This window comes from Phyllobates terribilis, unplaced genomic scaffold (assembly GCF_046119375.1).
Source record: "Phyllobates terribilis strain yellow unplaced genomic scaffold, ASM4611937v1 Scaffold_629__1_contigs__length_933511, whole genome shotgun sequence".
NCBI classification, from domain to species: domain Eukaryota; kingdom Metazoa; phylum Chordata; class Amphibia; order Anura; family Dendrobatidae; genus Phyllobates; species Phyllobates terribilis.
In genome coordinates, this window is record NW_027363389.1 from 717,022 (window position 1) to 736,775 (window position 19,754).

The following is a 19,754-nucleotide window of genomic DNA, read 5'->3' on the forward strand; positions in this document are numbered from 1 at the left end:
GTGTTCCAGCAGAAGGAGACAACGTTTCAGAAAAGGCATTGTAGCAAACCAAAAAAGAAATTTTAAGCGCAGCAGAGTAACCAGCGCACATACCTGTTAGCTCAGGTGAGTTTAAAAGGCTGCTGTTGATAACAAGGGCATTTGCTAAATAGATGGTGTGTGTGCAACAATATACTGAAAGGTCAATTATATTGTGCAGCTTATCTCACCACCTGTAGTTATTTAGGTGAAAGCTCCAAAATGCTTGCCTAATATGTCTGTTTATCCAAAAGGAAGTAAAAAGGGAGAGCTAGAAAGATAGCATTGCATCACATTACATGGCAATGCAATGCACAGTTGCTGAAGTTGAACCAAAATGAGCTTGTAATCTGGCTTCTGCAACTTTGAACATGAAAAATCCAATGAGGAGAAGAAAAGCAAAGCCAAAGAGTCCATCCCAAAATCCGACAAACAAGCAAAATGAACAAAAAACATTGAATTCAATTCTTTCTGATTTTAGAAACTGCATTAAAGAAGGGGTGCACCGGTCCTGGAGATACTGCAATACCAGGTCAATGCGTGGAGTGGACAGAGCAAGCTCTTTTTCCATCTCCCTGTTCTAAAAATCCATTTAATATATGGTCCCCAGATAGGGGACGTATCAGATATTGAACTGATAAGAACAGATTTTTTTTTGATTGAAGCTGCATCCAAGGCACTGAAAAATGTGACCGAAGTCACACCAAAACAGCGCACGAGGCGAGGATTCATGTGGACCCTTCCTGGAGGAGAGGGTCCCCAATAAACCATCCCCATCCCTCCGAGCCAGAAGGCCACAGCGAGGGTCAGGGATCTCCGATGCTCTCCCTAGCCGAAGCCGGAGAAGAGCCGTTTTCGTGCTCCCAGCTTCCATCTAGGCTGCCACCCTAGTGGAGCTGGAGCCTGTGTTGGTTTCTCAGCCCAAAGCTGACCGGACCTCCGACCGGGTTTATAAAAATTCCCCTTCGTAGCCCGGAGGCCAGGAATAGGGGGGGTTGCTCAGAAAGTATGATTGGCAAAGGTGCGGCGTGCTACGAAGCCAAGTCTTTCTGGGGTTCAGAGTCCCAGTAAGCTTGGACTCCCACCAGGGCGCCTACTCCTGGGGCACATTGCTCCAAAGCCCTCACACTTACCCAGCCTAGTGACTTCGATCCTGGAGGGCCATGTTTTCCATCAGATAACTCTATGAGCCACCTGGCGTACTAACAAGTGCACCAAACCAGTGTGTAATATGCATCAATTTACTAGGGCAGCCCAAGGACAAAACTGCCTTTTCAAAAGATACTACACTTGATCTTAGCCAAAAGGCCGAGAAGCGATAACCAGAATTGGTTTCAAACTACGGAGCCACCCAAGGATCCTGAAAAGTCCATTTGTGGAGATGAGCTCCTGGACTCCCGTTAAGAAGACATGTTGTCAACCTCTAGATCCCTTACATGCCTGCACTTTTCGGCTTGCTGCTGCTGCAATCCACGCGTTTTAGATCTGCATAACTCCACCTCTTTAAACACAGCACCTTCACCCCCTGCTGTTCCCACCCGCCTCAACACCGTTGGAAGGGAGGAGAACCAATTAAGGCGGGGGGTGGGGTGGAACGAGCAGCTGTCTACCCTTAGCAGGAGGGCTCCTGATTACATACCTCTCCTGCTGCTGCTGCTGCTGGCTGTCCAGCAGCAGACTGAAGGTGGCTGCTGCTGTGCACAGGTATATAAAGGCTCAGAGCCTATTATGACACGCGCAGCCAGCGTTCCATTGCCACATTCCATCTACTGCAGGCAGGATACCTGGCTGGCTGAATGTCGCTGAGAAGCTCACAGAGACCGCCATAAGCAACAGTTTAACAGAATGCCACAGACTAATCAACCAAACTTTTTGGGTTGGGTTCTCTTTTATAGTCTGCAGGCATTAAATGAAAGAAGTCAGTGTTCCAGCAGAAGGAGACAACGTTTCAGAAAAGGCATTGTAGCAAACCAAAAAAGAAATTTTAAGCGCAGCAGAGTAACCAGCGCACATACCTGTTAGCTCAGGTGAGTTTAAAAGGCTGCTGTTGATAACAAGGGCATTTGCTAAATAGATGGTGTGTGTGCAACAATATACTGAAAGGTCAATTATATTGTGCAGCTTATCTCACCACCTGTAGTTATTTAGGTGAAAGCTCCAAAATGCTTGCCTAATATGTCTGTTTATCCAAAAGGAAGTAAAAAGGGAGAGCTAGAAAGATAGCATTGCATCACATTACATGGCAATGCAATGCACAGTTGCTGAAGTTGAACCAAAATGAGCTTGTAATCTGGCTTCTGCAACTTTGAACATGAAAAATCCAATGAGGAGAAGAAAAGCAAAGCCAAAGAGTCCATCCCAAAATCCGACAAACAAGCAAAATGAACAAAAAACATTGAATTCAATTCTTTCTGATTTTAGAAACTGCATTAAAGAAGGGGTGCACCGGTCCTGGAGATACTGCAATACCAGGTCAATGCGTGGAGTGGACAGAGCAAGCTCTTTTTCCATCTCCCTGTTCTAAAAATCCATTTAATATATGGTCCCCAGATAGGGGACGTATCAGATATTAAACTGATAAGAACAGATACTACACTTGATCTTAGCCAAAAGGCCGAGAAGCGATAACCAGAATTGGTTTCAAACTACGGAGCCACCCAAGGATCCTGAAAAGTCCATTTGTGGAGATGAGCTCCTGGACTCCCGTTAAGAAGACATGTTGTCAACCTCTAGATCCCTTACATGCCTGCACTTTTCGGCTTGCTGCTGCTGCAATCCACGCGTTTTAGATCTGCACAACTACACCTCTTTAAACACAGCACCTTCACCCCCTGCTGTTCCCACCCGCCTCAACACCGTTGGAAGGGAGGAGAACCAATTAAGGCGGGGGGTGGGGTGGAACGAGCAGCTGTCTACCCTTAGCAGGAGGGCTCCTGATTACATACCTCTCCTGCTGCTGCTGCTGCTGGCTGTCCAGCAGCAGACTGAAGGTGGCTGCTGCTGTGCACAGGTATATAAAGGCTCAGAGCCTATTATGACACGCGCAGCCAGCGTTCCATTGCCACATTCCATCTACTGCAGGCAGGATACCTGGCTGGCTGAATGTCGCTGAGAAGCTCACAGAGACCGCCATAAGCAACAGTTTAACAGAATGCCACAGACTAATCAACCAAACTTTTTGGGTTGGGTTCTCTTTTATAGTCTGCAGGCATTAAATGAAAGAAGTCAGTGTTCCAGCAGAAGGAGACAACGTTTCAGAAAAGGCATTGTAGCAAACCAAAAAAGAAATTTTAAGCGCAGCAGAGTAACCAGCGCACATACCTGTTAGCTCAGGTGAGTTTAAAAGGCTGCTGTTGATAACAAGGGCATTTGCTAAATAGATGGTGTGTGTGTAACAATATACTGAAAGGTCAATTATATTGTGCAGCTTATCTCACCACCTGTAGTTATTTAGGTGAAAGCTCCAAAATGCTTGCCTAATAAATCTGTTTATCCAAAAGGAAGTAAAAAGGGAGAGCTAGAAAGATAGCATTGCATCACATTACATGGCAATGCAATGCACAGTTGCTGAAGTTGAACCAAAATGAGCTTGTAATCTGGCTTCTGCAACTTTGAACATGAAAAATCCAATGAGGAGAAGAAAAGCAAAGCCAAAGAGTCCATCCCAAAATCCGACAAACAAGCAAAATGAACAAAAAACATTGAATTCAATTCTTTCTGATTTTAGAAACTGCATTAAAGAAGGGGTGCACCGGTCCTGGAGATACTGCAATACCAGGTCAATGCGTGGAGTGGACAGAGCAAGCTCTTTTTCCATCTCCCTGTTCTAAAAATCCATTTAATATATGGTCCCCAGATAGGGGACGTATCAGATATTAAACTGATAAGAACAGATACTACACTTGATCTTAGCCAAAAGGCCGAGAAGCGATAACCAGAATTGGTTTCAAACTACGGAGCCACCCAAGGATCCTGAAAAGTCCATTTGTGGAGATGAGCTCCTGGACTCCCGTTAAGAAGACATGTTGTCAACCTCTAGATCCCTTACATGCCTGCACTTTTCGGCTTGCTGCTGCTGCAATCCACGCGTTTTAGATCTGCATAACTCCACCTCTTTAAACACAGCACCTTCACCCCCTGCTGTTCCCACCCGCCTCAACACCGTTGGAAGGGAGGAGAACCAATTAAGGCGGGGGGTGGGGTGGAACGAGCAGCTGTCTACCCTTAGCAGGAGGGCTCCTGATTACATACCTCTCCTGCTGCTGCTGCTGCTGGCTGTCCAGCAGCAGACTGAAGGTGGCTGCTGCTGTGCACAGGTATATAAAGGCTCAGAGCCTATTATGACACGCGCAGCCAGCGTTCCATTGCCACATTCCATCTACTGCAGGCAGGATACCTGGCTGGCTGAATGTCGCTGAGAAGCTCACAGAGACCGCCATAAGCAACAGTTTAACAGAATGCCACAGACTAATCAACCAAACTTTTTGGGTTGGGTTCTCTTTTATAGTCTGCAGGCATTAAATGAAAGAAGTCAGTGTTCCAGCAGAAGGAGACAACGTTTCAGAAAAGGCATTGTAGCAAACCAAAAAAGAAATTTTAAGCGCAGCAGAGTAACCAGCGCACATACCTGTTAGCTCAGGTGAGTTTAAAAGGCTGCTGTTGATAACAAGGGCATTTGCTAAATAGATGGTGTGTGTGCAACAATATACTGAAAGGTCAATTATATTGTGCAGCTTATCTCACCACCTGTAGTTATTTAGGTGAAAGCTCCAAAATGCTTGCCTAATATGTCTGTTTATCCAAAAGGAAGTAAAAAGGGAGAGCTAGAAAGATAGCATTGCATCACATTACATGGCAATGCAATGCACAGTTGCTGAAGTTGAACCAAAATGAGCTTGTAATCTGGCTTCTGCAACTTTGAACATGAAAAATCCAATGAGGAGAAGAAAAGCAAAGCCAAAGAGTCCATCCCAAAATCCGACAAACAAGCAAAATGAACAAAAAACATTGAATTCAATTCTTTCTGATTTTAGAAACTGCATTAAAGAAGGGGTGCACCGGTCCTGGAGATACTGCAATACCAGGTCAATGCGTGGAGTGGACAGAGCAAGCTCTTTTTCCATCTCCCTGTTCTAAAAATCCATTTAATATATGGTCCCCAGATAGGGGACGTATCAGATATTAAACTGATAAGAACAGATACTACACTTGATCTTAGCCAAAAGGCCGAGAAGCGATAACCAGAATTGGTTTCAAACTACGGAGCCACCCAAGGATCCTGAAAAGTCCATTTGTGGAGATGAGCTCCTGGACTCCCGTTAAGAAGACATGTTGTCAACCTCTAGATCCCTTACATGCCTGCACTTTTCGGCTTGCTGCTGCTGCAATCCACGCGTTTTAGATCTGCACAACTACACCTCTTTAAACACAGCACCTTCACCCCCTGCTGTTCCCACCCGCCTCAACACCGTTGGAAGGGAGGAGAACCAATTAAGGCGGGGGGTGGGGTGGAACGAGCAGCTGTCTACCCTTAGCAGGAGGGCTCCTGATTACATACCTCTCCTGCTGCTGCTGCTGCTGGCTGTCCAGCAGCAGACTGAAGGTGGCTGCTGCTGTGCACAGGTATATAAAGGCTCAGAGCCTATTATGACACGCGCAGCCAGCGTTCCATTGCCACATTCCATCTACTGCAGGCAGGATACCTGGCTGGCTGAATGTCGCTGAGAAGCTCACAGAGACCGCCATAAGCAACAGTTTAACAGAATGCCACAGACTAATCAACCAAACTTTTTGGGTTGGGTTCTCTTTTATAGTCTGCAGGCATTAAATGAAAGAAGTCAGTGTTCCAGCAGAAGGAGACAACGTTTCAGAAAAGGCATTGTAGCAAACCAAAAAAGAAATTTTAAGCGCAGCAGAGTAACCAGCGCACATACCTGTTAGCTCAGGTGAGTTTAAAAGGCTGCTGTTGATAACAAGGGCATTTGCTAAATAGATGGTGTGTGTGCAACAATATACTGAAAGGTCAATTATATTGTGCAGCTTATCTCACCACCTGTAGTTATTTAGGTGAAAGCTCCAAAATGCTTGCCTAATAAATCTGTTTATCCAAAAGGAAGTAAAAAGGGAGAGCTAGAAAGATAGCATTGCATCACATTACATGGCAATGCAATGCACAGTTGCTGAAGTTGAACCAAAATGAGCTTGTAATCTGGCTTCTGCAACTTTGAACATGAAAAATCCAATGAGGAGAAGAAAAGCAAAGCCAAAGAGTCCATCCCAAAATCCGACAAACAAGCAAAATGAACAAAAAACATTGAATTCAATTCTTTCTGATTTTAGAAACTGCATTAAAGAAGGGGTGCACCGGTCCTGGAGATACTGCAATACCAGGTCAATGCGTGGAGTGGACAGAGCAAGCTCTTTTTCCATCTCCCTGTTCTAAAAATCCATTTAATATATGGTCCCCAGATAGGGGACGTATCAGATATTAAACTGATAAGAACAGATACTACACTTGATCTTAGCCAAAAGGCCGAGAAGCGATAACCAGAATTGGTTTCAAACTACGGAGCCACCCAAGGATCCTGAAAAGTCCATTTGTGGAGATGAGCTCCTGGACTCCCGTTAAGAAGACATGTTGTCAACCTCTAGATCCCTTACATGCCTGCACTTTTCGGCTTGCTGCTGCTGCAATCCACGCGTTTTAGATCTGCATAACTCCACCTCTTTAAACACAGCACCTTCACCCCCTGCTGTTCCCACCCGCCTCAACACCGTTGGAAGGGAGGAGAACCAATTAAGGCGGGGGTGGGGTGGAACGAGCAGCTGTCTACCCTTAGCAGGAGGGCTCCTGATTACATACCTCTCCTGCTGCTGCTGCTGCTGGCTGTCCAGCAGCAGACTGAAGGTGGCTGCTGCTGTGCACAGGTATATAAAGGCTCAGAGCCTATTATGACACGCGCAGCCAGCGTTCCATTGCCACATTCCATCTACTGCAGGCAGGATACCTGGCTGGCTGAATGTCGCTGAGAAGCTCACAGAGACCGCCATAAGCAACAGTTTAACAGAATGCCACAGACTAATCAACCAAACTTTTTGGGTTGGGTTCTCTTTTATAGTCTGCAGGCATTAAATGAAAGAAGTCAGTGTTCCAGCAGAAGGAGACAACGTTTCAGAAAAGGCATTGTAGCAAACCAAAAAAGAAATTTTAAGCGCAGCAGAGTAACAAGCGCACATACCTGTTAGCTCAGGTGAGTTTAAAAGGCTGCTGTTGATAACAAGGGCATTTGCTAAATAGATGGTGTGTGTGCAACAATATACTGAAAGGTCAATTATATTGTGCAGCTTATCTCACCACCTGTAGTTATTTAGGTGAAAGCTCCAAAATGCTTGCCTAATATGTCTGTTTATCCAAAAGGAAGTAAAAAGGGAGAGCTAGAAAGATAGCATTGCATCACATTACATGGCAATGCAATGCACAGTTGCTGAAGTTGAACCAAAATGAGCTTGTAATCTGGCTTCTGCAACTTTGAACATGAAAAATCCAATGAGGAGAAGAAAAGCAAAGCCAAAGAGTCCATCCCAAAATCCGACAAACAAGCAAAATGAACAAAAAACATTGAATTCAATTCTTTCTGATTTTAGAAACTGCATTAAAGAAGGGGTGCACCGGTCCTGGAGATACTGCAATACCAGGTCAATGCGTGGAGTGGACAGAGCAAGCTCTTTTTCCATCTCCCTGTTCTAAAAATCCATTTAATATATGGTCCCCAGATAGGGGACGTATCAGATATTAAACTGATAAGAACAGATACTACACTTGATCTTAGCCAAAAGGCCGAGAAGCGATAACCAGAATTGGTTTCAAACTACGGAGCCACCCAAGGATCCTGAAAAGTCCATTTGTGGAGATGAGCTCCTGGACTCCCGTTAAGAAGACATGTTGTCAACCTCTAGATCCCTTACATGCCTGCACTTTTCGGCTTGCTGCTGCTGCAATCCACGCGTTTTAGATCTGCATAACTCCACCTCTTTAAACACAGCACCTTCACCCCCTGCTGTTCCCACCCGCCTCAACACCGTTGGAAGGGAGGAGAACCAATTAAGGCGGGGGGGTGGGGTGGAACGAGCAGCTGTCTACCCTTAGCAGGAGGGCTCCTGATTACATACCTCTCCTGCTGCTGCTGCTGCTGGCTGTCCAGCAGCAGACTGAAGGTGGCTGCTGCTGTGCACAGGTATATAAAGGCTCAGAGCCTATTATGACACGCGCAGCCAGCGTTCCATTGCCACATTCCATCTACTGCAGGCAGGATGCCTGGCTGGCTGAATGTCGCTGAGAAGCTCACAGAGACCGCCATAAGCAACAGTTTAACAGAATGCCACAGACTAATCAACCAAACTTTTTGGGTTGGGTTCTCTTTTATAGTCTGCAGGCATTAAATGAAAGAAGTCAGTGTTCCAGCAGAAGGAGACAACGTTTCAGAAAAGGCATTGTAGCAAACCAAAAAAGAAATTTTAAGCGCAGCAGAGTAACCAGCGCACATACCTGTTAGCTCAGGTGAGTTTAAAAGGCTGCTGTTGATAACAAGGGCATTTGCTAAATAGATGGTGTGTGTGCAACAATATACTGAAAGGTCAATTATATTGTGCAGCTTATCTCACCACCTGTAGTTATTTAGGTGAAAGCTCCAAAATGCTTGCCTAATATGTCTGTTTATCCAAAAGGAAGTAAAAAGGGAGAGCTAGAAAGATAGCATTGCATCACATTACATGGCAATGCAATGCACAGTTGCTGAAGTTGAACCAAAATGAGCTTGTAATCTGGCTTCTGCAACTTTGAACATGAAAAATCCAATGAGGAGAAGAAAAGCAAAGCCAAAGAGTCCATCCCAAAATCCGACAAACAAGCAAAATGAACAAAAAACATTGAATTCAATTCTTTCTGATTTTAGAAACTGCATTAAAGAAGGGGTGCACCGGTTCTGGAGATACTGCAATACCAGGTCAATGCGTGGAGTGGACAGAGCAAGCTCTTTTTCCATCTCCCTGTTCTAAAAATCCATTTAATATATGGTCCCCAGATAGGGGACGTATCAGATATTAAACTGATAAGAACAGATACTACACTTGATCTTAGCCAAAAGGCCGAGAAGCGATAACCAGAATTGGTTTCAAACTACGGAGCCACCCAAGGATCCTGAAAAGTCCATTTGTGGAGATGAGCTCCTGGACTCCCGTTAAGAAGACATGTTGTCAACCTCTAGATCCCTTACATGCCTGCACTTTTCGGCTTGCTGCTGCTGCAATCCACGCGTTTTAGATCTGCATAACTCCACCTCTTTAAACACAGCACCTTCACCCCCTGCTGTTCCCACCCGCCTCAACACCGTTGGAAGGGAGGAGAACCAATTAAGGCGGGGGGTGGGGTGGAACGAGCAGCTGTCTACCCTTAGCAGGAGGGCTCCTGATTACATACCTCTCCTGCTGCTGCTGCTGCTGGCTGTCCAGCAGCAGACTGAAGGTGGCTGCTGCTGTGCACAGGTATATAAAGGCTCAGAGCCTATTATGACACGCGCAGCCAGCGTTCCATTGCCACATTCCATCTACTGCAGGCAGGACACCTGGCTGGCTGAATGTCGCTGAGAAGCTCACAGAGACCGCCATAAGCAACAGTTTAACAGAATGCCACAGACTAATCAATCAAACTTTTTGGGTTGGGTTCTCTTTTATAGTCTGCAGGCATTAAATGAAAGAAGTCAGGGTTCCAGCAGAAGGAGACAACGTTTCAGAAAAGGCATTGTAGCAAACCAAAAAAGAAATTTTAAGCGCAGCAGAGTAACCAGCGCACATACCTGTTAGCTCAGGTGAGTTTAAAAGGCTGCTGTTGATAACAAGGGCATTTGCTAAATAGATGGTGTGTGTGCAACAATATACTGAAAGGTCAATTATATTGTGCAGCTTATCTCACCACCTGTAGTTATTTAGGTGAAAGCTCCAAAATGCTTGCCTAATATGTCTGTTTATCCAAAAGGAAGTAAAAAGGGAGAGCTAGAAAGATAGCATTGCATCACATTACATGGCAATGCAATGCACAGTTGCTGAAGTTGAACCAAAATGAGCTTGTAATCTGGCTTCTGCAACTTTGAACATGAAAAATCCAATGAGGAGAAGAAAAGCAAAGCCAAAGAGTCCATCCCAAAATCCGACAAACAAGCAAAATGAACAAAAAACATTGAATTCAATTCTTTCTGATTTTAGAAACTGCATTAAAGAAGGGGTGCACCGGTCCTGGAGATACTGCAATACCAGGTCAATGCGTGGAGTGGACAGAGCAAGCTCTTTTTCCATCTCCCTGTTCTAAAAATCCATTTAATATATGGTCCCCAGATAGGGGACGTATCAGATATTAAACTGATAAGAACAGATACTACACTTGATCTTAGCCAAAAGGCCGAGAAGCGATAACCAGAATTGGTTTCAAACTACGGAGCCACCCAAGGATCCTGAAAAGTCCATTTGTGGAGATGAGCTCCTGGACTCCCGTTAAGAAGACATGTTGTCAACCTCTAGATCCCTTACATGCCTGCACTTTTCGGCTTGCTGCTGCTGCAATCCACGCGTTTTAGATCTGCATAACTCCACCTCTTTAAACACAGCACCTTCACCCCCTGCTGTTCCCACCCGCCTCAACACCGTTGGAAGGGAGGAGAACCAATTAAGGCGGGGGGTGGGGTGGAACGAGCAGCTGTCTACCCTTAGCAGGAGGGCTCCTGATTACATACCTCTCCTGCTGCTGCTGCTGGCTGTCCAGCAGCAGACTGAAGGTGGCTGCTGCTGTGCAAAGGTATATAAAGGCTCAGAGCCTATTATGACACGCGCAGCCAGCGTTCCATTGCCACATTCCATCTACTGCAGGCAGGATACCTGGCTGGCTGAATGTCGCTGAGAAGCTCACAGAGACCGCCATAAGCAACAGTTTAACAGAATGCCACAGACTAATCAACCAAACTTTTTGGGTTGGGTTCTCTTTTATAGTCTGCAGGCATTAAATGAAAGAAGTCAGTGTTCCAGCAGAAGGAGACAACGTTTCAGAAAAGGCATTGTAGCAAACCAAAAAAGAAATTTTAAGCGCAGCAGAGTAACCAGCGCACATACCTGTTAGCTCAGGTGAGTTTAAAAGGCTGCTGTTGATAACAAGGGCATTTGCTAAATAGATGGTGTGTGTGCAACAATATACTGAAAGGTCAATTATATTGTGCAGCTTATCTCACCACCTGTAGTTATTTAGGTGAAAGCTCCAAAATGCTTGCCTAATATGTCTGTTTATCCAAAAGGAAGTAAAAAGGGAGAGCTAGAAAGATAGCATTGCATCACATTACATGGCAATGCAATGCACAGTTGCTGAAGTTGAACCAAAATGAGCTTGTAATCTGGCTTCTGCAACTTTGAACATGAAAAATCCAATGAGGAGAAGAAAAGCAAAGCCAAAGAGTCCATCCCAAAATCCGACAAACAAGCAAAATGAACAAAAAACATTGAATTCAATTCTTTCTGATTTTAGAAACTGCATTAAAGAAGGGATGCACCGGTCCTGGAGATACTGCAATACCAGGTCAATGCGTGGAGTGGACAGAGCAAGCTCTTTTTCCATCTCCCTGTTCTAAAAATCCATTTAATATATGGTCCCCAGATAGGGGACGTATCAGATATTAAACTGATAAGAACAGATACTACACTTGATCTTAGCCAAAAGGCCGAGAAGCGATAACCAGAATTGGTTTCAAACTACGGAGCCACCCAAGGATCCTGAAAAGTCCATTTGTGGAGATGAGCTCCTGGACTCCCGTTAAGAAGACATGTTGTCAACCTCTAGATCCCTTACATGCCTGCACTTTTCGGCTTGCTGCTGCTGCAATCCACGCGTTTTAGATCTGCATAACTCCACCTCTTTAAACACAGCACCTTCACCCCCTGCTGTTCCCACCCGCCTCAACACCGTTGGAAGGGAGGAGAACCAATTAAGGCGGGGGGTGGGGTGGAACGAGCAGCTGTCTACCCTTAGCAGGAGGGCTCCTGATTACATACCTCTCCTGCTGCTGCTGGCTGTCCAGCAGCAGACTGAAGGTGGCTGCTGCTGTGCACAGGTATATAAAGGCTCAGAGCCTATTATGACACGCGCAGCCAGCGTTCCATTGCCACATTCCATCTACTGCAGGCAGGATACCTGGCTGGCTGAATGTCGCTGAGAAGCTCACAGAGACCGCCATAAGCAACAGTTTAACAGAATGCCACAGACTAATCAACCAAACTTTTTGGGTTGGGTTCTCTTTTATAGTCTGCAGGCATTAAATGAAAGAAGTCAGTGTTCCAGCAGAAGGAGACAACGTTTCAGAAAAGGCATTGTAGCAAACCAAAAAAGAAATTTTAAGCGCAGCAGAGTAACCAGCGCACATACCTGTTAGCTCAGGTGAGTTTAAAAGGCTGCTGTTGATAACAAGGGCATTTGCTAAATAGATGGTGTGTGTGCAACAATATACTGAAAGGTCAATTATATTGTGCAGCTTATCTCACCACCTGTAGTTATTTAGGTGAAAGCTCCAAAATGCTTGCCTAATATGTCTGTTTATCCAAAAGGAAGTAAAAAGGGAGAGCTAGAAAGATAGCATTGCATCACATTACATGGCAATGCAATGCACAGTTGCTGAAGTTGAACCAAAATGAGCTTGTAATCTGGCTTCTGCAACTTTGAACATGAAAAATCCAATGAGGAGAAGAAAAGCAAAGCCAAAGAGTCCATCCCAAAATCCGACAAACAAGCAAAATGAACAAAAAACATTGAATTCAATTCTTTCTGATTTTAGAAACTGCATTACAGAAGGGGTGCACCGGTCCTGGAGATACTGCAATACCAGGTCAATGCGTGGAGTGGACAGAGCAAGCTCTTTTTCCATCTCCCTGTTCTAAAAATCCATTTAATATATGGTCCCCAGATAGGGGACGTATCAGATATTAAACTGATAAGAACAGATACTACACTTGATCTTAGCCAAAAGGCCGAGAAGCGATAACCAGAATTGGTTTCAAACTACGGAGCCACCCAAGGATCCTGAAAAGTCCATTTGTGGAGATGAGCTCCTGGACTCCCGTTAAGAAGACATGTTGTCAACCTCTAGATCCCTTACATGCCTGCACTTTTCGGCTTGCTGCTGCTGCAATCCACGCGTTTTAGATCTGCATAACTCCACCTCTTTAAACACAGCACCTTCACCCCCTGCTGTTCCCACCCGCCTCAACACCGTTGGAAGGGAGGAGAACCAATTAAGGCGGGGGGTGGGGTGGAACGAGCAGCTGTCTACCCTTAGCAGGAGGGCTCCTGATTACATACCTCTCCTGCTGCTGCTGCTGCTGGCTGTCCAGCAGCAGACTGAAGGTGGCTGCTGCTGTGCACAGGTATATAAAGGCTCAGAGCCTATTATGACACGCGCAGCCAGCGTTCCATTGCCACATTCCATCTACTGCAGGCAGGATACCTGGCTGGCTGAATGTCGCTGAGAAGCTCACAGAGACCGCCATAAGCAACAGTTTAACAGAATGCCACAGACTAATCAACCAAACTTTTTGGGTTGGGTTCTCTTTTATAGTCTGCAGGCATTAAATGAAAGAAGTCAGTGTTCCAGCAGAAGGAGACAACGTTTCAGAAAAGGCATTGTAGCAAACCAAAAAAGAAATTTTAAGCGCAGCAGAGTAACCAGCGCACATACCTGTTAGCTCAGGTGAGTTTAAAAGGCTGCTGTTGATAACAAGGGCATTTGCTAAATAGATGGTGTGTGTGCAACAATATACTGAAAGGTCAATTATATTGTGCAGCTTATCTCACCACCTGTAGTTATTTAGGTGAAAGCTCCAAAATGCTTGCCTAATATGTCTGTTTATCCAAAAGGAAGTAAAAAGGGAGAGCTAGAAAGATAGCATTGCATCACATTACATGGCAATGCAATGCACAGTTGCTGAAGTTGAACCAAAATGAGCTTGTAATCTGGCTTCTGCAACTTTGAACATGAAAAATCCAATGAGGAGAAGAAAAGCAAAGCCAAAGAGTCCATCCCAAAATCCGACAAACAAGCAAAATGAACAAAAAACATTGAATTCAATTCTTTCTGATTTTAGAAACTGCATTAAAGAAGGGGTGCACCGGTCCTGGAGATACTGCAATACCAGGTCAATGCGTGGAGTGGACAGAGCAAGCTCTTTTTCCATCTCCCTGTTCTAAAAATCCATTTAATATATGGTCCCCAGATAGGGGACGTATCAGATATTAAACTGATAAGAACAGATACTACACTTGATCTTAGCCAAAAGGCCGAGAAGCGATAACCAGAATTGGTTTCAAACTACGGAGCCACCCAAGGATCCTGAAAAGTCCATTTGTGGAGATGAGCTCCTGGACTCCCGTTAAGAAGACATGTTGTCAACCTCTAGATCCCTTACATGCCTGCACTTTTCGGCTTGCTGCTGCTGCAATCCACGCGTTTTAGATCTGCATAACTCCACCTCTTTAAACACAGCACCTTCACCCCCTGCTGTTCCCACCCGCCTCAACACCGTTGGAAGGGAGGAGAACCAATTAAGGCGGGGGGTGGGGTGGAACGAGCAGCTGTCTACCCTTAGCAGGAGGGCTCCTGATTACATACCTCTCCTGCTGCTGCTGCTGCTGGCTGTCCAGCAGCAGACTGAAGGTGGCTGCTGCTGTGCACAGGTATATAAAGGCTCAGAGCCTATTATGACACGCGCAGCCAGCGTTCCATTGCCACATTCCATCTACTGCAGGCAGGATACCTGGCTGGCTGAATGTCGCTGAGAAGCTCACAGAGACCGCCATAAGCAACAGTTTAACAGAATGCCACAGACTAATCAACCAAACTTTTTGGGTTGGGTTCTCTTTTATAGTCTGCAGGCATTAAATGAAAGAAGTCAGTGTTCCAGCAGAAGGAGACAACGTTTCAGAAAAGGCATTGTAGCAAACCAAAAAAGAAATTTTAAGCGCAGCAGAGTAACCAGCGCACATACCTGTTAGCTCAGGTGAGTTTAAAAGGCTGCTGTTGATAACAAGGGAATTTGCTAAATAGATGGTGTGTGTGCAACAATATACTGAAAGGTCAATTATATTGTGCAGCTTATCTCACCACCTGTAGTTATTTAGGTGAAAGCTCCAAAATGCTTGCCTAATATGTCTGTTTATCCAAAAGGAAGTAAAAAGGGAGAGCTAGAAAGATAGCATTGCATCACATTACATGGCAATGCAATGCACAGTTGCTGAAGTTGAACCAAAATGAGCTTGTAATCTGGCTTCTGCAACTTTGAACATGAAAAATCCAATGAGGAGAAGAAAAGCAAAGCCAAAGAGTCCATCCCAAAATCCGACAAACAAGCAAAATGAACAAAAAACATTGAATTCAATTCTTTCTGATTTTAGAAACTGCATTAAAGAAGGGGTGCACCGGTCCTGGAGATACTGCAATACCAGGTCAATGCGTGGAGTGGACAGAGCAAGCTCTTTTTCCATCTCCCTGTTCTAAAAATCCATTTAATATATGGTCCCCAGATAGGGGACGTATCAGATATTAAACTGATAAGAACAGATACTACACTTGATCTTAGCCAAAAGGCCGAGAAGCGATAACCAGAATTGGTTTCAAACTACGGAGCCACCCAAGGATCCTGAAAAGTCCATTTGTGGAGATGAGCTCCTGGACTCCCGTTAAGAAGACATGTTGTCAACCTCTAGATCCCTTACATGCCTGCACTTTTCGGCTTGCTGCTGCTGCAATCCACGCGTTTTAGATCTGCATAACTCCACCTCTTTAAACACAGCACCTTCACCCCCTGCTGTTCCCACCCGCCTCAACACCGTTGGAAGGGAGGAGAACCAATTAAGGCGGGGGGTGGGGTGGAACGAGCAGCTGTCTACCCTTAGCAGGAGGGCTCCTGATTACATACCTCTCCTGCTGCTGCTGCTGCTGGCTGTCCAGCAGCAGACTGAAGGTGGCTGCTGCTGTGCACAGGTATATAAAGGCTCAGAGCCTATTATGACACGCGCAGCCAGCGTTCCATTGCCACATTCCATCTACTGCAGGCAGGATACCTGGCTGGCTGAATGTCGCTGAGAAGCTCACAGAGACCGCCATAAGCAACAGTTTAACAGAATGCCACAGACTAATCAACCAAACTTTTTGGGTTGGGTTCTCTTTTATAGTCTGCAGGCATTAAATGAAAGAAGTCAGTGTTCCAGCAGAAGGAGACAACGTTTCAGAAAAGGCATTGTAGCAAACCAAAAAAGAAATTTTAAGCGCAGCAGAGTAACCAGCGCACATACCTGTTAGCTCAGGTGAGTTTAAAAGGCTGCTGTTGATAACAAGGGCATTTGCTAAATAGATGTCACGGGTGTGTTGCCACGAAGATCGTCACGAGTACACAGCCTGACTTCTCGCAGCTGACTTGTTGGTGCTTTGTGTTTTCTCGGCAGTGTAGGAGTTAATTCTCTCTCTCTCTGGGCTAGCTGAGGTCCAGCCTCGCCCAGCTGCAATCAATGCTTCTTTAGTGAGACTCCTTTATATTCCTGCAGGTCTGTTTGGGAGGTGTCGGTGAAAGCTTTTCATTCAGACTTACAGAGCGGATCGTGGTGTTTGGAGTTGCTGAGATAAGTGTATTTGGAAGTGTTTTTTCCCTTTCCTCGCTTTATCATTTATCTCCTTTCCCGTTGGTGTTCCCTCTGTTGTAGTTGTGTAGAAGTTGTATGCAAGGTGGTTTTGGTTTTTCCCTTGTACTGTCTCGTTCGTCTAAATACTGTGTGTGGGCATATTATTTCTGGTTCCCAATTGTTGTGATCGGGGTCCTTCTCAGGACTAGATTACTTAGGTGCAGGGATCCTCAGGAGGTAGGGGTTACGCTGGCGGCCTGGACCTCTGTACCTTTAACAGTACCTCCAGGGTGAGGGATTAGTCAGGGCCCCAGCTTAGGGTCAGCTTAGGCCCCCTACCTCCAGTATTCTGTGACAGTGTGACATTTTCACCGACCAACTTAGTTTTTCTCCAGCTACCATGGATCCAGTAGCCGGTCTAGCTCGGCAGTTGCAGAGTTTGTCCATGGGGCTGGCGGACGTTAGGTCCAAGGTTTTGCATCCTCTGGAGCAAGCCGGACCAGAACCTAAAGTAGCTCTCCCTGACAGGTTCACTGGGGGGCGGAACAAGTTTTTTGTTTTCCGGGAGGCATGCAAATTGTACTTTCGATGCCAGGCCTCTCGGTCAGGGAAGTTTTTTGCAAGCTGTGCATGGCGTAAAACTTCAAGTGGGGGCAATACATAAAGAACTGTTGTCTTGCTACGTGTTGGAGGGTCTTCCCACTCCTATAGTGTTGGGCCTTCCTTGGTTAGCTAAGCATAACCCGGTTATTAATTGGCAAACCAGAGAGATCAGCCAATGGAGTAAATTCTGTAATAAAAACTGCATGAACACGGTCATCGGTGCGGTTACTCCTTGGGTCTTACCTCCATTTCTGGCGGACTTTGAGGATGTATTCTCGGAGAATGGGTGTCAGGAACTACCTCCTCATCGCGAGTATGACTGTTCTGTAAAACTGCTCCCTGAGGCCAAGTTACCTAAAGCTAGGTTGTATAACCTTTCTGGTCCTGAGAGGCAGGCCATGAAGGATTATATTTCTGAAAGTCTGGCTAAGGGGCATATTAGACCTTCATCTTCACCGGTGGCCGCGGGGTTCTTCTTTGTTAAGAAGAAAGATGGAGGCCTACGCCCTTGCCTGGATTTCCGTGAACTTAATCGGATTACGGTCCGAGATCCGTATCCGCTCCCACTTATTCCCGATCTCTTTAATCAGATCGTGGGCGCCAAATGGTTCTCTAAGTTGGATCTCAGGGGGGCGTACAATCTGATTAGGATGAAGGAGGGGGATGAGTGGAAGACGGCTTTTAACACTCCGGAGGGGCATTATGAGAACCTTGTCATGCCATTCGGTCTGACTAATGCCCCGGCGGTGTTTCAACACTTTGTTAATGATATTTTTCGCCACCTGGTGGGACAGTTTGTTGTCATATATCTGGATGATATCTTAATTTACTCGCCGGATCTGGTGTCTCATCAGGAGCACGTTAGACAGGTGTTACAGATCTTGCGGGATAATAAACTGTATGCCAAGTGGGAAAAGTGTGTGTTCGCCGTACAGGAACTCCAGTTTTTAGGCTTCCTGGTTTCAGCGTCCGGTTTTCGTATGGACCCTGGGAAAGTGCGGGCAGTTCTTGAGTGGGATCGGCCGGAGAATCTTAAGGCACTACAACGTTTCCTGGGGTTTGCTAACTATTACCGGAAGTTCATTCGTAATTTCTCGTCCATGGTTAAGCCTCTCACAGACATGACTAAAAAGGGGACGGATTTTTCTAGGTGGTCTGACAAGGCTTGTCAAGCATTCTCCTCCTTGAAAAAATGTTTTGCCTCGGCACCTATACTCATTCAACCTGATGCGTCTCAGCCATTCTTTGTAGAGGTAGACGCTTCCGAGGTAGGGGTGGGAGCAGTATTGTCACAGGGTTCGTCCCCTGGTAAGTGGCATCCGTGCGCCTTTTTCTCTAAAAAATTGTCGTCCGCTGAGAGGAATTACGATGTCGGCAATAGGGAACTCTTGGCCATTAAGTTAGCTTTTGAGGAGTGGCGCCATTTTTTGGAGGGGGCAGTTCATCCGGTCACCGTCATCACCGATCACAAGAACCTGCTATATCTGGAGTCCGCTAAACGTCTGAATCCCAGACAAGCTAGGTGGTCATTGTTTTTTACCAGGTTTAATTTCGTCGTTACATATCGTCCTGGGTCTAAAAATGTAAAGGCGGATGCCTTATCTCGTAGTTTCCCTGGGGCCGGGAATACGGACGACCCGATTCCTATTCTTCAGGAGGGGGTGGTGGTTTCGGCAGTATGCTCTGAGCTGGAGGAGGAGATATTGGAGGCTCAGGGGGACGCCCCTGTTGGACCTCCGGGGAGACTGTTCGTTCCAGATCAGTTGCGACAAAAGGTGATCGAGGCACACCATAACTCAGTTTTTGCAGGACACCCGGGGAGTAAAGCAACTGTGGATCTCCTCTCGCGTCGGTTTTGGTGGCCTAACTTACATAAAGAGGTGGTAACTTTTGTCGCGTCCTGTGGGGTTTGTGCGCGCTCTAAGACCTCACATACCCGTCCGTCTGGGGCCCTTTTACCTTTGAAGATCCCGGAGCGTCCTTGGACTCATCTGTCTATGGACTTTATTACGGACCTCCCTCCGTCTTCGGGTAAAACGGTCATACTCGTTGTAGTGGACAGGTTCAGCAAGATGGCACATTTCATCGCTCTTCCGGCTCTCCCTAATGCTAAAACTCTTGCGCAGGTGTTCATTGGGGAGATTGTGAGGCTTCACGGGGTACCCTCCGAGGTGGTGTCTGATCGGGGGTCTCAGTTTGTGTCCAAGTTCTGGAGGGCGTTTTGTGCACGGCGGGGGATGCATTTGTCATTCTCGTCGGCTTTTCATCCTCAGACCAATGGTCAGACGGAACGTATGAACCAGAGCTTGGAGACATATCTTCGGTGTTTTGTGTCAGAGAACCAGGAGGACTGGGCTTCTTTCCTACCTCTGGCAGAGTTTGCTCTCAATAATAGGCGGAGCGAGTCCACTGGTAAGTCCCCGTTTTTTGGGGCATA

General features: G+C 46.0%; 12 non-coding genes and 1 pseudogene across 12 annotated transcripts; all 13 read right to left on the reverse strand.

The window, feature by feature from the left end:
• Positions 1 to 513: 513 nt before the first annotated feature.
• LOC141234076 (U2 spliceosomal RNA) lies at positions 514 to 698 on the reverse strand. Its single transcript, XR_012300092.1, has one exon. It is a non-coding gene; the product is annotated as a U2 spliceosomal RNA (small nuclear RNA).
• A 524-nt stretch (positions 699 to 1,222) lies between these two features.
• On the reverse strand, positions 1,223 to 1,338 carry LOC141234115 (U2 spliceosomal RNA; annotated as a pseudogene).
• Positions 1,339 to 2,453: 1,115 nt separating this feature from the next.
• On the reverse strand, positions 2,454 to 2,644 carry LOC141233887 (U2 spliceosomal RNA). The gene has a single exon (XR_012299915.1). It is a non-coding gene; the product is annotated as a U2 spliceosomal RNA (small nuclear RNA).
• Positions 2,645 to 3,759: 1,115 nt separating this feature from the next.
• Positions 3,760 to 3,950, reverse strand: LOC141233889 (U2 spliceosomal RNA). The gene has a single exon (XR_012299917.1). It is a non-coding gene; the product is annotated as a U2 spliceosomal RNA (small nuclear RNA).
• A 1,115-nt stretch (positions 3,951 to 5,065) lies between these two features.
• On the reverse strand, positions 5,066 to 5,256 carry LOC141233890 (U2 spliceosomal RNA). Its single transcript, XR_012299918.1, has one exon. It is a non-coding gene; the product is annotated as a U2 spliceosomal RNA (small nuclear RNA).
• A 1,115-nt stretch (positions 5,257 to 6,371) lies between these two features.
• LOC141233891 (U2 spliceosomal RNA) lies at positions 6,372 to 6,562 on the reverse strand. Its single transcript, XR_012299919.1, has one exon. It is a non-coding gene; the product is annotated as a U2 spliceosomal RNA (small nuclear RNA).
• A 1,114-nt stretch (positions 6,563 to 7,676) lies between these two features.
• Positions 7,677 to 7,867, reverse strand: LOC141233892 (U2 spliceosomal RNA). Its single transcript, XR_012299920.1, has one exon. It is a non-coding gene; the product is annotated as a U2 spliceosomal RNA (small nuclear RNA).
• A 1,116-nt stretch (positions 7,868 to 8,983) lies between these two features.
• LOC141234031 (U2 spliceosomal RNA) lies at positions 8,984 to 9,174 on the reverse strand. The gene has a single exon (XR_012300053.1). It is a non-coding gene; the product is annotated as a U2 spliceosomal RNA (small nuclear RNA).
• Positions 9,175 to 10,289: 1,115 nt separating this feature from the next.
• LOC141233893 (U2 spliceosomal RNA) lies at positions 10,290 to 10,480 on the reverse strand. The gene has a single exon (XR_012299921.1). It is a non-coding gene; the product is annotated as a U2 spliceosomal RNA (small nuclear RNA).
• A 1,112-nt stretch (positions 10,481 to 11,592) lies between these two features.
• Positions 11,593 to 11,783, reverse strand: LOC141233991 (U2 spliceosomal RNA). The gene has a single exon (XR_012300015.1). It is a non-coding gene; the product is annotated as a U2 spliceosomal RNA (small nuclear RNA).
• Positions 11,784 to 12,892: 1,109 nt separating this feature from the next.
• LOC141233894 (U2 spliceosomal RNA) lies at positions 12,893 to 13,083 on the reverse strand. Its single transcript, XR_012299922.1, has one exon. It is a non-coding gene; the product is annotated as a U2 spliceosomal RNA (small nuclear RNA).
• A 1,115-nt stretch (positions 13,084 to 14,198) lies between these two features.
• LOC141233895 (U2 spliceosomal RNA) lies at positions 14,199 to 14,389 on the reverse strand. The gene has a single exon (XR_012299923.1). It is a non-coding gene; the product is annotated as a U2 spliceosomal RNA (small nuclear RNA).
• A 1,115-nt stretch (positions 14,390 to 15,504) lies between these two features.
• On the reverse strand, positions 15,505 to 15,695 carry LOC141233896 (U2 spliceosomal RNA). The gene has a single exon (XR_012299924.1). It is a non-coding gene; the product is annotated as a U2 spliceosomal RNA (small nuclear RNA).
• Between the last annotated feature and the right edge of the window lie 4,059 nt (positions 15,696 to 19,754).